Source organism: Mastacembelus armatus, chromosome 24, assembly GCF_900324485.2.
Source record: "Mastacembelus armatus chromosome 24, fMasArm1.2, whole genome shotgun sequence".
Taxonomy (NCBI): domain Eukaryota; kingdom Metazoa; phylum Chordata; class Actinopteri; order Synbranchiformes; family Mastacembelidae; genus Mastacembelus; species Mastacembelus armatus.
The window spans coordinates 2,841,996-2,849,634 of record NC_046656.1 but is presented as its reverse complement, the minus strand read 5'-3'; the positions used below and the strand labels follow the sequence as shown (position 1 = coordinate 2,849,634).

General features: G+C 36.4%; 1 long non-coding RNA gene across 1 annotated transcript; it reads right to left on the bottom strand.

The window, feature by feature from the left end:
• Positions 1-4,266: 4,266 nt before the first annotated feature.
• Positions 4,267-4,775, bottom strand: LOC113137530 (uncharacterized). Its single transcript, XR_003296367.1, has 3 exons — positions 4,736-4,775; positions 4,500-4,571; positions 4,267-4,416 (listed from the first exon to the last, which is right to left on the bottom strand). It is a non-coding gene; the product is annotated as an uncharacterized LOC113137530 (long non-coding RNA).
• Between the last annotated feature and the right edge of the window lie 2,864 nt (positions 4,776-7,639).

Below are 7,639 nucleotides of genomic sequence, written 5' to 3'. Positions count from 1 at the left end.
GTTTTAGTTCAATAAAGCCCCTTTTCCTTCACTCCTGTGTCCTGTGTGGGTGAGGTGTGCTCCTGACCACGTCCCAGTTCATGACAAGAATGAGACTGAATGAACACCAGAAGCAAACTTCCACTATATGTGAGCACTCATAGCATCTGTTGGAGCAGGTCAACAATTCAATTCAATTCAGTTTTATTTGTATAGCACCAAATCACAATACAAATCATCTCAAGGCACTTTATAAAAACAAAAAACCCCAAAACTCCCTTATGAGCAAGCACTTGGTGACAGTGGAGACGAAAAACTCCCTTTAATGGAAGAAAAAACCTCCAGCAGAACTGGGCTCACTTTAGGTGACCATCTGCCTCGACTGGCTGGGGTGAGTGGATAGAGCAGAGAGAAAAGAACAGCAACAATAAACAACAGATAGACACTGCAGGTTGGTGGGGCCAGTAACTGCACATCAGTGATATACAGCTCTAGGACCAGGGACACCTGCAGAAGGTACAGAGAGAGAGGGAGAGAGCATAAAACTAGGGGAGAGAGAGAGCACAAGGTTAGTGACATTCAATGGTGGAATATATATGTGAGGGGGGAGAAGAGGAAGTCAGGGGAAGGGAAGGGAGGGGAGGGTTAAGGTAGGGGAGCTCAGTGCACCGATGGTCCTGGGGCAGTCTAGGCCTATAGCAGCATAACTAAGGGATGGTTCAGGGTTACCTGAAGCAGCCCTAACTATACGCTTTGTCAAAGACGAAGGTTTTAAGTCTAGCCTTAATATCAATGAATGTCTCTGACCCATTCAGAAGAAATGTCCCAAGCTTAAAACTCAGTGGATCTATTTTTATCTAGTGTCACTGAACTTTTTAGTTGTACATTATTTAATGTAAATGCAACATTATTTTACAACATAAATTGTCAAAGCCTGACAACATTTATACCCTTCAAACAACTATTTCTCAAAGCTCTTTGCTTGTTTTCCAGAGAGACAAGAAATATGAATATAAAATGAGAGCCAACAGCAATAAACCCCACCTGCCTGTGGGGCCTCGGATTCATGTGGCTGTTCCTTTCTTTTAATGTGTGATGTGTGCAGAAAAGCATGCATTTTTGAACATATGCACACACACACACACACCATCCAATACACACAGAAATCATCCCCATCAGTGTTCTGAACACAATAATTAGACCTGGAACAAAGAAGAGAAAGTGATCTGCAGTCATTTGGCTTGAAGAGGATGTCTCAACAATGGGTAGCAATCTGTTTCAAAATTTCAAATTCATTGAGAATGCCCACAACATCCAACCAAGTAATTTATTTCCAGGTGGCAGCCCCTCCTTTACATGTTATCTCTATGTGGGATTTGGTGGTATGATTGAAAAGTTGGTTGTGGAACACTTTGTGATGAATATGGAACTGTATCCATTATATTCAAATTTAATCTCAAATGTATAGATACAGACATTAACATTCAATTAGAGTGTTGTCTGTCTGATGACTGAGCAGTATTCGGTCTCAGCCAACTCGATAGATAAAATGTGTCTCTGTAACTATAAAATACTCCACTGCTTTCTCTGCTGTTGTTATTGCAGAAGTCTACCTGCCAATTTAATGCTAATACTACAGAGGTGCTACAAAAGGTGAAAAATGATAGTATTCAATGTTCACACATCTGGATCATCATTTGACGGTGTGTATAGATGAGAAACAAAAACTTTATGTAATGTTATGAGGATAGCTTTCAATCAAGTGAAGCAGTTTTCCATCCACCAAAGTTTAATTCTGCTTGTGGGTGTGTGTCTGAGAGAGCGAGTGAGAGAGAGAGAGGGACGGAGTAAATCTGTAACTAAGATAAGCTGAATTTATTATAATTGCTGGGTGATTTACAGTACAGTTGTCTTCACTTAAAGCTGACAAAAATGGATATTACATGAGTATATACTTAAGTGATTTCAAATTTGAAATGACCCCTTGTACGCTTTACAAGACAGTCATTAAAAAGGCCTGTTTTCTGCATGCTGATATTGTGGTTTGTATTAGCTTTGCTGCCATCTACTGCTGTAATAGAACAGGACACAATTTGTATCTACAAGTTCATAAACTAAAAATAACAACTAAATGAAAATCATATCACCATATTATGGAATAGAAAGCAAAAACTTCAACTATCAATTTTGTTTACTGACAGCACCTCAGAAAACCAAGTAGTATAAAATAAAATAAAGTAAAAAACAAAAATATCTCAACTGAAGTTCCACTGAAACTCTTGTTTCCTGAGTGCTCACAGAAGTCAGGGGTTCAAACTTTCAGTGATTTTAAACCCACATGAGATGCTCAGAATAGAAATGAAAGGTTTGAATTTTTACAGTTTTATGACAGGTGAGCAAACGCCATCTGCTGGGAAAGATGTGTGAATGTTCCAAAACATGTGGACTTACAATATGTGAATTTTTACAATAAGTAATTAACTTTTAAGTTAATTTTTTACCTTTAATAAAGGTAAAGGGCTAACTTTGATAAATCTTTATATAGCATGACTTACATTGTTAAAAGCAAAAGCTTGAGTTCTGTAAAAAGCTGGAAAATGCATGTATTGGTGTTCCTGTATTCAATAATATTAAATTCTATAAATTAAAAACACTATAACTTAAAATAATCCACTATAAGCACCACATGGAAAAATAAACTTTTTCAATACAATTCATCAAGCCCAAAGCTCATACATACAATCGCTTAGAAGTGATAAATACCTGACTATACTAAACTATACTCTCTGAGATCCTGAACAGACATATAGAAATGATTCTATACGTCAATTTGTTGTTGGATGTTATTCAGTCGTAGATTATCCATTACCGCAATCTGTCAGTTTAGTGTGGAATAGAGGATTACATCACAGTAATTTGAGATGTTAGCTTTCCTTCTAGAAACATTAACTTGAGACTGACAAGATTTGCTTGCTCTCTGGGATTTAGGCCTACTTACAATGAAAAGTGCATAAACTAAACAAAAGGGCATCATTTCTTGTAATATTGAAAAATAAAAAGTCCATCATATTCATAATCACTATATGTCTACTATAATTCTCCAGGGCCAAAAGTGCACTCCTTGGTCTTCCAAATGAAGATGGTAATTTTTAAAAACAGCTCATGAATATATTGTTACAATTTTTATTCAAGGAATTTTGTATTCATAAATCATATCAAAAGCAGCAGTTAGCCATTACATTATAAGGTATAACATGATACTAAAATGTTACACATTTCTTTCATCTTTTCAAAGGAAGCAGTGCTGGACAATTTCAACCATGCATACCTTTCATTCTGGAGTTTTTGAGGATGTCCTGTTTCTTAAAATCAGTCTAGTTGCTGTAACACTCAGACAGTCACAATGGTAAAGTGATTATTTTGACTCCTCTGTCTCCACGGAGACTTTGTGCCACAATGGATAAACAAGCGGACATTCCCAGATCAGTGTAGCATTTCAGCCTCGTTATGTCACCTTCAACATTTGTCATTTGTTAACCTCATGCTGTATTTTGTTTACAATCCAAATGGGGTGCTCACAGAGAATATAAGAGTAGAACTTCAGACAGAGGCCTATTATTAGATTTGCTACAGCATCTTAAGCACCATGGAAATCAGACATGTCCATTGTTTCCTTTTGGTCTGATCATCAGTCTTACATAAAGTGCATTCAGAAAGTATTCAGACCCCTTCTACTTTTTTCAGTTTTGTTATGTTACAGCCTGATACAACAATAGTTTAAATTCTTTTTTTCATTATTCTGCACTCAGTGCGACATAATGATAAAGTGAAAACAGAATTTTAGAAATGTTTGTGAATTTATTAAAAAGGAAAAACTGAATTATTACATTAACATAAGTATTCAGACCCTTTGCAGCAACATGTGAAAATTAGCTCAGGTGCCTCCCATTTCTCTTGATCGTTGCTGAGATGTTTCTACATCTTGACTGGACTAAATTAAATTGATTGGACATGATTTGGAAATGCACACACCTCTCTATAGAAGGCCTCACAGCTGACAATGCATATCAGAGCAAATATTATGACGTCAAAGGAACTGCCTGCAGAGCTCAGAGACAGGATTGTTTATAGGCACATAGCTGGGGAAGGAAAAATGTGGTCTGAATACTTTCTGAATGCACTGTTTGTCCAGCAGTACATATGTAAAATTTTGTAGTAAATACATATTCTTTTCATCTCTATTAAATGTTTATCCAATGTTTTTAAATTAATTCATTCATTCAAAAATTGAAATAACATGTTTAATTAAAAGAAGTAGAACAATTACATTTTTCGGGGGTTCCACATCTTCAATATGTAACTCCTCCATTAGCACTTAAATGTTCTGATGAGCGGAGTCCTCTGTCATATGTCATCTGTCATTGCTTTTGCGTTTTCCTGAAGATGGATTAAATATTTGCAGTTAATTGTTAGTACTGTCTCTGCATTTTGTAGTCTATGAGTTCTGAACAGTTTTTTACCTGGGTGTCCTCTCCATCAGTTAGTGGTGGAAATCCATAAATATTTTCAATTGCCTGCCTGGTACCATTCCACTGAAGAGTAAGAAAGTCAGCAACACTTTATAGTGATATAAACATGGCATATGAATTATTCATCTCTTTTATATTTTGTGTCCTAGTCATACTGGAGTATGCTGTTACACTTTATTCTTCCATGTCCCCAGAAATAATTTTTTTGTCGTATGAATGCTACTTACTTGTAGTGTCTCATTATGTCCTCTGCCTTCTACTTCTTCCTGAAATAGAAACACACTACACTTTAATAAAAAAAAAAAAAGTGCTTATTTAACCTAATCCAATAATATATCAGTGTGTGTTTACTTTTTTGTGGAAGGTTGTCAACTTTGGACATCACAAAAGCAGCAAAATAATAAAAGCAACCACCAGTTTCACCGAATACCAGCAGCTAGACCTTTACTCCAGATTTTTCTTTGATTCTCAGAAATTAAACATATTCATAGAAAGAAAAAGCACATTTATTCCTGCTTAATGGTTCCTCGATGCACACCAAAAACTGAAAAGTGACGTTAAATTTTAAGCCTCACTTGGCATCACTATGGGAAGCAACCTCTGGAGTGTCCCATCATGGAAGCTTCATTATCACCACATCTGTCAGGGGACAGACCAACCAACTGCTTCCTATTGGTGCTCTGCCTTTTATAACCATCTGTGGCCCTGTCTACTGAATTCTTGCTTTCTACCCTGTTGAGGACTAAAGGAGCTACTATGAAGATTACCATATTTTCCGGACTATAAGTCGCATAGTCCAAAATATTAGACCAAACCTACCCACCACTACTCACTGCTAAATGTAGTTTAGCTTTGTTGTGTTTAAGAAAGCTGAAAAATAGCATTTCCTCAAAACATGAAATGTTTTGTAGTTTAAGTCACTTTGCTATCTAGCAGCAGGCCTCACCTAATGTCCTATTTGATTTGAGTTGATTTTATCAACATCATTTCAATGCATCCCACCCCCCCCCTTTTTTTTCAGTCGCTAACTTGTTCCGCATGCTTTGTGCTAGAAAGACCGTTTAGGTATCAAAATGTTCAGCTTTTTAAGGACATTTCTGCTTGTATTTGGCTTTTTGATATGTTTCATATTTTATTTTTTAAGATATTCAGCTTCCGGAAGAAGGGAGGGAAAAGAAAGGAAAAAAAGGGGAAAAAGAAGAGGAAAGGGAAAAAAAAGAAAAAAGGGGGGGGGGGGAGTCAACCCACAATATAAACCTGCTTTATAAAGGTGGAGACTATATTTAGTGCTGTTTTTGGTTGTTGTTTCATATTAAACAGCAGTGAGCCCAGTGGGGTGTGTGGAGGAGAATGACTGAAGGGCTGCAAAACGATGCTCCATATGTAATGGATCATATGTTCTTCATAACCAAAGTTGATATTCAGGGGTGCTCAGTGCTTTCCAGTCCAGGGTGTGTGTGGGTTTGTTTTTTTTGTTTGTTTGTTTTTTTTCTCTCTTTCCAGTTTTGCACTATACTGCACACAGCTATCTGCAAGTCAGCATTACACTATAGATGATTAAAGATGCAGAAGTAAACATCAGCTGCTGGAATGTTAGGGGACTGAATAAACTAGTAAAACTTAAGTACTAGGGAAGGTTGAAACAAATGAAAACACGTTGTTTTCTTGCAGGAAACACATTAATTAAAAGAGGATATCAGTAGAGTAACAAACGATGGCCAGGGCAGGTTTTTAGTGCTTCCTTTACTTCTCGAGCTAGAGGGGTCATGGTTCTAATACAAAAATCTATCCCATTTCAGTTAAAAAAACAGTATATTAGATATTTAATCCTTAATGGGACAATCATAGCAACTGAGATTAATGTAGTAAATATTTATGCTCCAAATGATGATAACCCTAATTTCTTTCAAAATTTCTTTTTGTCAATGTCATCATTTTCAGGACATTATATAATTGGAAGAGATTTTAATTGTGTCCTAAATACAGTTTTGGATCGCTCATCAATAAAAGGTCTAACACACCAACAGTCCAAAACAATTATAGCAAGACAGATGACTGACTTAAATCTAATTGAAATATGGCAACATCTCAATCCAAGTAAAAAAGAATACTCATGCTATTCAAGTACCCACAAAACATTTTCCAGAATAGATTAGTTTTTAATTTTCTAATAGTTTGTGTCATGATTCCCCTCTGAGACTTACTGCCGGGGAACCTTTATTTTGTAAAGACTTCCTTTTTCCCCTTGCACTGGTCCCCGGCAGCTTCATGTTTAATTGTGTTCATTGGTTTCACCTGTTGTCTATTGGTTATCCTTTTCACCTGTGTTAATGACCTTTTTGTGTTCTCCCTATTTATACCTCCCTCTTTCCCTGCTGAAGCAGTAGTTGTGTATAGTTTGTGTTTAAGAGTGAGAGTGTTTTTGAGTTCCGACCGTCTTACCTGGTCCTTCTTAGTCCCGACCGTTTTACCCGGTCTTGGGAGTTTACCGTCTCAGCCGGTTTATTTGTATTGTGTATTTTGTGCACTGGAGTTCCCAGGAGGAATTAAAGCCTTAGTTTGTCCTGCAATTGGGTCCTACCTTCTATTCCGCACTTCCACTCGGACACCAGCTCATGACAGTTTGGTTTCTAAAGTCAGCAGTTGTTGGTATGACAGCATCCTATTATCTGATCATGCTCCAATTACATTTAAAATTGAAATGAATAACCTAAATTTTTCCCGCTTTAGATTTAGATTTCAGACAAGATGGCTGACTTTGTTACATTTTTGGAGAATAAAATTGACATATATTTTCAAATAAACACCAATCAGACAAGTGCCTCAGTAAAATGGGAGGCTTTTAAAGCATACATCAGAGGGGAGATATTAATTTATACAAAATATAAATCCAAAATATATCTCACAGAATTAGGGAATTTGGAAAAGCAAATAAATAAGCTAGAGCAACAACTTTTTATGAATAATGACCTGTTGAAACAAAAAGAAATGTTCCTACTTAAGGCCAAATATAATGAACTAACCAGCAGTAGGATAGCAAAGAGCTTAATGTGGTAAAAACAATCTTATTATGATCAGGGTGAAAAACCAGGAAAATTACTTGCATGCAGAATCAAAAAAGTACAAACAGA